This window comes from Cebus imitator, unplaced genomic scaffold (genome assembly GCF_001604975.1).
Source record: "Cebus imitator isolate Cc_AM_T3 unplaced genomic scaffold, Cebus_imitator-1.0 Scaffold243, whole genome shotgun sequence".
Classification (NCBI taxonomy): domain Eukaryota; kingdom Metazoa; phylum Chordata; class Mammalia; order Primates; family Cebidae; genus Cebus; species Cebus imitator.
The window spans coordinates 941,812-951,073 of NW_016107558.1; the positions used below are offsets into that span (position 1 = coordinate 941,812).

General features: G+C 41.3%; 1 non-coding gene across 1 annotated transcript; it reads right to left on the reverse strand.

Moving 5' to 3' along the window:
- Positions 1-273: 273 nt before the first annotated feature.
- On the reverse strand, positions 274-380 carry LOC119466954. Its single transcript, XR_005195467.1, has one exon. It is a non-coding gene; the product is annotated as a U6 spliceosomal RNA (small nuclear RNA).
- Between the last annotated feature and the right edge of the window lie 8,882 nt (positions 381-9,262).

Here is a 9,262-nt window from a genome sequence, read left to right on the forward strand (position 1 = left end):
GCACCTTAGCATGAAACAAGGCAGTGGCACCTAACTCTACTAATAGTCATTGCATTCTTTGATGCTATGCACTTATGGGAGCGCAAAGCTAATTTTAACAAATAATGGTCTTGAAAGCATCAATAAAATTATTACTTTTATTTAGCCTCAGCCTTGAAAATATACATATGTTTTGGTTTTGGAGGAGGAGTTGGGGGTAGGTTTCTCAGTTAGGCAAGTTACCTCACTCATCACAGCTTGGTTTCCATACCCATAAACATTAGAAGAGGAAAGCAAAATATGGAACTCTGCACAGATTTGCATATCATCTTCGTGCACAGGCCCTGCTGAGCTTGTCCATGTCATTCCAATTTTAGTATGAGTGCTGCTGAAGCAAGCACAGTGTACATATTTTTAATATTCTGTGACACAAAATGAGAAGCACATATGAAGTACTTCTGCTGTGTACCAAATCATGACAGTTGTCAGAAGCATAAGAATTTTTATAGTTATTTGTGATATGAGCTTAATAAACCTCATAGTTTTCAGAGAATGCCATCTTTACTTGAAAGAATGACTGATGGCCTGTGGTTATTTGGATTGAATTTTGGCAGGTATTTTCTCTAATATGAGCCACATGAGACAGTCACTTCAAGGAATGTTGCCAGTGATAAAATCTTGAGTTTACAAGTGAAAATATGAGTTTTAGAAAATTTTTATCTGCCACTGTGAGCTTCACAGCTTCTGTCTTAGGCAGTTCAGGCTGCCATAACAAATTGCCATAGTTCAGGAGGCTTAATAGCAAATATCTATTTCTCACGGTGCTGCAGGCTGGAAGTCCATGATCAGGGTATTAGCATGGCAGGGTTTTTGATGAGGGCTCTCTTCCTGATTACAGACAGTCACCTTCTTCTTGTGTCCTCACATGGTGAAAAAAGGGCTAGCTAGTTTTCTGATCTCTTCCTGTAATGGTACTAATCCCACTTATGAGAGTTTCACCTCGTGACCTAAGCATCTCCCAAAGACTCCACCTCCAAATACCATCACACTAGGATTAGAATTTGAACATATGAATTTCAGGGAGACACAAACATTCAGTCCATTGTAGCTTCCCAATACTTCGAGACATTTCAGATGAGATCAGTGGTATTGTTATTAATAATTGTGATTGTAATATGTCAACATTTGTGCAAGATGGATTGATGGATTTTAATGAAACAGGAACGCGAAGTTCATGGATCTGTTTTCAGATACTGCGTTGTAAATAAGACTTAAGAAACTACCATTTGTCAAATTGTGTTGCATATCAAAGAAGAATAGCATCAATTTTCTGCACAAGACAATCAGGATCTGGCTGGAGACGGTGACTCATGTAATCCCAGCACTTTGGGAGGCCGAGGCAGGCAGATCACTTGAGGTCAGGAGTTGCAGACCAGCCTGGCCAACATGGTAAAACCCTGTCTCTACTGAAAATAGGTTTGGCTTCTCTAGCCAAGCCTATAAACCCAAGGCCAACATGAGCTGGAATGAGGCGTCTTCTGGCCTGATCCTCCCTGCTGTTGAGCATCTTTGTGCTACAAACAAACCAGAGCAAAGGGATTAACTGCACAGAGACAGCGCTCCGATCCTATGACATGGCTATCATTGTCCCAGGAAAGCCTTAGGATCCTAGTTTACCCATTCTCTCCTGTTGAAGAAGGATTGCTTTTCAGTTTAAGTCATTACTTCTGTTTTGCTCTAGTACTTACAGAAAGAGAACTGACAAGCCTGAAATGACCCTTCTGCGAACAAGGTTTTGTGCCAGGATTTGAAATACCGGAAAAGCTGTGTCCCTAGAAAAGTAACTCTAGCCTTAACATCAGCAAAATGAGGATTTATTTTTATTTTTATTTATTTTTGCATTCAGAGAGGAATTACGATGTCATCCATGTCCTTACACACATCTTAATTTGTGGAATTTTTCTTATTTAACTCTCTTAATTGGATGAAAGTATGCAGCTGATGATTTATGGATCTCTAGTTGTGCCAGGCATCATTTTAAATATGCACAGCTGCTCTGCAGTAGTTTAACTTGGCAGATGGTATTAAACCATTGAGTTGTGTCATTTATTTGTGTATGCATACAATAGTCTCCTTGTACAGGTTCTTCCAAAATCTCTACAGGAATGGTTTAGGACCATACATTTAAGGAGTCTCAGAGAGTATTCTTTTGGAAGATTTTCAATTTCCAGAATAAAGAACGAGATAGCATTTTGTGATATTGATAAGTTCCCAAGGGAATCACAGAGACAGGCTGAAGTGGAGAGGTTAACAGAGTGAGAGGTCTCCAGTGTACGTTTGGGAACTCCAATTTCTGTGGTCATTCAGGCAATGTAGGACGTGTTGCTGCTGACAACACTCTCACTTTCACTGTAACACACCTCAGGGAAGCAGCTGAAAGAGGCGGGTGATCTAATACAAGTTGTTACAGGCATAAATAACTTGAGAAGTTCTGTTGACAATAAAAGTCTGGCATTCACAGTAGTGAACAATGTTATCTTCAAATTCAAAGGACCCTGAGATTTGTCACTGTCATCCTTTGTGGTCAAGGATGATACTGTTGACACTGCAGCTATCCTTGTATGCAAGTGTGGCTGAAAATACCCAAATGTGACAGAAGATAAGGCCTTTCTACAGAGCATACATGATAAATCTTTTTTTGGTTTGTATCTCTTAGCCTCCCAGGGCATAGCTGGCCTTGTCCCAAAGTCATCGTGTCTCTGTCTGCAGCAGACCCTGCTGCTCTGGCACTGGCCTCTTGGCTCTTGCATTCCAAAAACGTTGCTTGATTTGCTTGAATGTCTTTCTGCTGAATTTTTATGAAGATTACATCTCCTACCTGGTTTGCTTTCTATCTCCCATGCCAAAGCTAGCCAGGCAAGTGCTACACCTCCTTCCCATGCTGTGGCTTCTGTGAGAATCACATTGAAGTGCACTGTGTTTCTCAATAGCTTCGTTCACTGGTGATTTTATTCTCCCATTGGACATTTTTGAGTGTTCTCAACTGGAAAGATCTTAGAGGCTGAGAGAATTCCCCTTGCACGCCCTTTCTCAGTTTTGCCTGTCCTAGAATATGAAAAGCAGAAGAATTGGTTTTAGCTGATATATGCCTCTTCTGTAGGTGGAATAGTAAGACATTATACAGTTTGTTGTTGAAAACAAACAAATAACAAACAGTTTAAATGAATTAAAACTGTTGGGCCAGGCCCAATGGCTCACACCTGTAATCCCAGCACTTTGGGAGGCTGAGGCAGGTGGATCACGAGGTCAGGAGATCAAGACCAGCCTGGCCAACATGCTGAAACCCCATCTCTACTAAAAATACAAAAATTAGCCGGGTGTGGTGGCACGTGTCTGTAGTCTCAGCTACTCAGGAAGCTGAGGCAGGAGAATCACTTGAACCTGGGAGGTGGAAGTTGCAGTGAGCTGAGATCATGCTGCTGTACTCCAGCCTGGGTGACAGAGCAAGACTTCACCTCAAAAAATAAATAAATAAATAAAATAATAATAAAATAAAATAAAAACTGTTTAAACTAATTAAAAAATTGTTTCAACCATGTTAGTCCATTTTCACTCTGCTATAAAGATGTACCTGAGACTGGGTGATTTATAAAGGAAAGAGGTTTAAGTGACTCACAGTTCTGCATGGCTGGGGAGGCCTCAGGAAACTTACAGTTGTAGTGGAAAGTGAAGGGGAAGAAGGCACGTCTTCACAAGGTGGCAGGAAAGAAAGAAAGTGCAGGGGGAAACGCCACTTACAAAACCATCAGATCTCATGAGGACTTGCTCACTACCATAAGAAAACCATGGGAAGAACCGTCCCCATGATCCAATCACTTCCCACCAGATCCCTCCCTTGACATGTGGGGATTACAATTCTAGATGAGATTTGGGTGGGGACACAGAGCCAAACCGTATCAAGCCTGTACTCCAGATTTTTTTTTAAGGCTGAAAATCCCAAAAGGCTCATCTCTGGAGTTCGATTCTGGGTGTTCCTGAGCCATTGCAAATATCTTAGAGAGCCTGTCTGTGCTAGTGGCTCAGATGACTTGTATTGAGCAGCAATTAGATGAGAGCAGTGGGAAGCATTGGGATCTCACGCTGATAACAAGCACTATTGGAAGTTGGTTACTTTGGCTCTTTGGCTTTTTACATATAGGTTCAGGATGGGGATTATGAAGGATATTGACAGGGTTCCTTGACTGTGCCTTAGCCTTAAAACCTCCTGCAGGAGGAACTGTAGATTCTCTCAGCCTCTCAGATAGGGAAACCCAAAATACCTTCCTAGCAATTTATCCTCTGAGTAAATTGCCTTATCAGCTCTTCTTTGAGAAGACCCTCAACTGAGGGTAGTTCCATGCACGGTGATGAGGATAGCTGAGACATAAGAGGGATGAGAAGTGAGGCCCAGCCTGGGTCACTGGGACTCCCTAGAGGGGAAAGACCCAACCCAGGGCATCCACGAGCAGCAAAGGGATACTGGGAAAGAAAACCCCACTAGGAGAGAGGAGGGATGTGAAAGTAAGAGGAAGGAGGAGCTAAAATTGCCCATATCACAATTTTTGCCTTGCTTTGGTTTGAGGTTATCCAAGATAACCTCAAGGTGGAGATTACAGTGTCCCATCCGACATAATTTTTGAAGTTGTTTCTGCAAGCAATGTTTCTGAATCAGCTCTCTCCTTTGTCCTCCAAGGATGCTAGAAATCAGGCACAGATTCCTTAAGATTCAATGTATGTATCAACAGCCTCTGATCTCCTAGTTATCCTGCTTTTTTGAGAAGAACAAAGAGGAAAGGAAATAAGAGTAAGCCAGCATCTAGTATGAGGAATGCTTTGTTTTTCCCAAAATATGGGTGAGGAAACTGAAGTTTAGTTACTGAACCGAGCACATAAGAACTAAGTAGCAAAGCTGAAATTGAAACTGATACCCATCCACTGAGGTGAGCAGCTCCACAAGTTAGCTCCATTCAGAAAGCTGCCTGAATTTTACTTCTCAATTCTGTCACAGAACTTTAGGGTTATTTTCAAAAGTTCTGACTTTACCAAGAAGATAGCATGTTCTCCTCGTGAAGTTCAAGAGACCATTGACTAAAGAAAGGGCCTCAACTCTATCTTTGATGGCCTATTAAAATATCAAGGAACCATTTTATTTTACTTATTTTTAATTTTTTAATTTTTTTTGAGACACAGTCTCACTTTCTTGCCCAGGCTGAAGTGCACTGGCACGATCTCAGCTCACTGTAATCTCCACCTTCCAGGTTTAAGCGATTCTCATGGTTTTAAACACCACCTCTGTCCGTTGGCTTTTTTAAAAGGTGCCATGTGAAATTTGCTTATTTGGTTTGTTGAGTCAAAGTAATGCCCTTAACCTCCACTATATGTGTTGAAGAAGAGGTCAGAAGGAAATAGTCACTCTGAGATAGCTATGGGAAGAAGATTTTTTTTTTTTTTTTAAATGGAGTCTCACTCTGTTGCCCAGGCTGGAGTGCTGTGGTACAGTCTCGGCTCACTGAAACTTCTGCCTCCGAGTTCAAGCGATTCTCCTGCCTCAGCATCCTGAGTACCTGGGATTATAGGCACCTGCCACCACACCTGGCTAATTTTTTGTATTGATAGTAGAGATGGGATTTCACCATGTTGGCCACCTTGGTCTCGAACTCCTGACCTCAGGTGATCTGCTCATCTCAGCCTCTGAAAGCACTGAGATTATGGGCATGAGCCATCTCACCTGGTCACAAGGAGATATTAATAAGTTTGGGTTGATAGGCCTCCAAGAGTTTACTGATTTTAAGGATGCCATCCCTCTAAAATTAACGTATGCCCAATAGGTTATCCCATTTAGTTTCCCTCTTTTTCCATTGAATTTCTAAGTGTTAGGAGTCACATATTCATGACATGAGACATAATGGGGCCTTTTCCACTTTACAAAGCTGTTCCTCATTAATTGTGCCATGAAATCTAAGGAAGCCCAGGGAGAGAGTCAAAGCCTGAGTTACTATTCTGAGATTATCATGTGAAGAAACAGCAACAAGAAAAGCACATGGTCTCCTGAAGGTACCGTAATTAGTAAATGGGAGAGCTAGGACTAGAATCCAGAACTCTAGTGCTCTGAGCATTCTCCTACCTTGCTCTCCTCTCTGTAGTACAAAAAGCGTTTATTAAGAATCACACTTGGCCCAGCATGGCAGCACATGCTTGTAATCCCAGCACTTTGGGAGGCCAAGGTAGGTGGATCACTTGAAGTCAGGAGCTGCAGACCATGGTGAAACCCTGTCTTTACAAAAAATTAGCTGGACTTGGTGGCATGTGCCTGTAATCCCAGTTACTCGGGAGGCTGAGGCAGGAGAATTGCTTGAACCCGGGAGGCAGAGGTTACAGTGAGCTGAGACTGTGCCATTGCACTCCAGCCTGGGTGACAATAGCAAGATTCCACCTAAAAAAAAAAAATCCCACTTTTGTTTAGAGCAGCCTGATAAGCAGCAATGGCCATTTGAAGCTGAGATCTGACAGTGGAACTGATGGAGTGTGTACACCTCTGCCTTAGCTTGGAGTTGGTCCTAAGGATTTAAATCATTACAGAACATATGACTGGGATACAAGAAAAGGACACCAAGGTTGGAAGCTAGGTCCAGCCTGATTTTTGGCAGTGCTTGGTGTGCTATAGTTTAAATGTGTGCGTCTCTACAAAATGCTTACATTGGAACTTAATATCCAACTTTAGTCATTCATGCTAATAGTATTAGAGGTCTTTTGGGAAATTATTAAGTCAGGAGTATTTCATTATCATAAATGTTATTAGTGACCTTATAAAAGAGGCTTCAGAGAGCTGCCTGGTCCATTTTTCCTTCCATTTCTTCCACCACGTGACGACACAGCATTCCTCCTCTCCGAAGGATGCAGCAACAAGGCACCATTCTGGAAGCAGAGAGCAGTCCTCACCAGATGCCGAATTTGTGGGCATCTTGGTCTTGGACTGTGAGAAATAAATTTCTATAATATATAAATTACTCTGTATTATTTTGTTATAGCTGCACAAATGGACTGAAACATGGTCGAACTCAATGCTCTAAAGTATTTTCCAAATACCTGTAAAACATTTTTTGACATAATAAGACTTTGTGCTCAAAACGTCGAAAAATATCTGGAAAAGCCATTTTTCATTGTATTGATACAAATATTCTTAAGAAACATTATGCACGTGTAAGTTTGAATCACTCATAACATAGAATTTAATCCAATGATTTAAAATGGGTTTTCTCTTGGACCCTATGGTGGCACATGTGGATTGATAGTAGTCCTCACTTTTTAATGTTTTTAAGTATCAAAAAGACATAAGATGGCATCTCCCTAAGGAAATGCATTTGATGATATACTCTATTCTCAATGAATATTGGACCTGTGTATTAGTTAGGAGTAAGTTCACCATATACAGACAATTCAAAATAACAGGGGTTAAAAGACAATTGAAGTGTAGTTTTTCTCAGTAAAAGAGGTTAGGAGATAGTCTGTTAAAGCCTGTCATGGTGGCTTTGTGGTATCAGGGGCTCATGCTCTCCTATCTTGTTACTCCACTATGCAAGGATTCTATTTTCAAATTTGCCTCATGATCCAACATGGTTGCTAGAGCGCCAACAATTAAATCTGTATCCCAGGCAATAAAAAGAAAAAGTGGGCAAGAAGAAGGAAATGCTCTCACTTCCACTTCCACCTATATCTTATTATCTAGAACCCAGTAATATAAACTGCAAGGCAGGCTGAAGAATATACATTTGACCCTTAAACAATGTAAGCATTAGGGGCTTTAAACCCCATGCAGTCAGAAATCAGCATATAACCTGAATTTCCCAAAATCCACTTGTTGACTGGAAGCCTTACTGATAACATAAATGTTTGATTAGCACATACTTCATATGCTATATGTATTATGTACTGTATTCTTACAGTAAAGTAAGCTAGAAAAAAGAAAATGTTATTAAGAAAATCATAAGGAGGCTGGGGGTGGTGGTTCATGCCTATAATCCCAGCACTTTGGAAGGCCAAGGTGGGTGGATTACTTGAGGTCAGGAGTTAGAGACCCGACTGGCCAACATGGTGAAACCTCATCTCTACTAAAAAATACAAAAATTAGCCAGGCGTGGTGGCAGGCACCTGTGGCTCAGCTACTCAAGAGGCTGCAACCTGGAGGTGGAGGTTGCAGTGAACCGAGATTATGCCACTGCACTCCAGCCTGGGTGACAGAGTGAGACTTCATCTCACAAAAAGAAATAAAGAAAGAAAATCATCAGAAAATGTATTTACTATTCACTGAATGGAAGTGGATTATCAGAGAGGTTTTCATCCTTGTTATCATCATGCTGAGTGAGCTGAGGGGGAGGAGGAGCAAGAGGAGGATGCGAGGGGTTGATCTTACTGTTTCAAGGGTGGCAGAGACAGAAGAAAATCCACATATAAGTGGACCCAGGTAGTACAAACTTGGATTGTTCAAGGGCCAACTGTATTATTTTTGCTAGGCATAATGCACTCAGCTAAAAAAAAAAATCAGTGTTATTTTACAAAGGAAAAATGCGGAATTAGTATTTAGAGGCAGTTAGGCATCTCTGTCACAGTTCGGCTCTCAGACCCATTTCCTGGATTTTGTTCCCTGTGTTCCTCACATTCTCTCCTTTCCTACTCTCTCTTGCACACATGCATTTTTTTTTAAAGACTCAATTTCTCAAAAGCCAGGGCCATGCAGAGCAGAAAGGATGAGTACAGATTGAAACTGAGTGAAACTCGAGAGTTTGTTGCTGTGATGATTTTTGTCCTATTATCCGTATCGTTTGGATAATCATCAATAAAACTTATTATGTACTTCAAACACATAAGGAAAATATCAGAGATGTTAAGAAATACAATACAAGTTCCTGTGTCTAATCTCTGACTTTCTCATTTAGTGAAGCTGAACTATGGAAAGATAATGTCAGGAACTGTGAAAGGTCTGAGATTGTACCCTACAGCACCATGGATGCTGGCAGAAGACACAGGACCCCTGGGCCACACATAAAGGGCTTTATTATAGCCATAGCAATAGTCACAGTACCAACTTTTTCTTGTGCCAGTTCCCCAGGCCCCAATTCCCACCAGGTGACTCAGATGGCCGTTTGACACCAACACATGAAGTAGGTTGCATTATAGGAGAGAAACCTGGAGCCTCAGGAACACATGTCTTAATGGGTGGTAGACATGCCTTCCCTTTTCTTCAGAG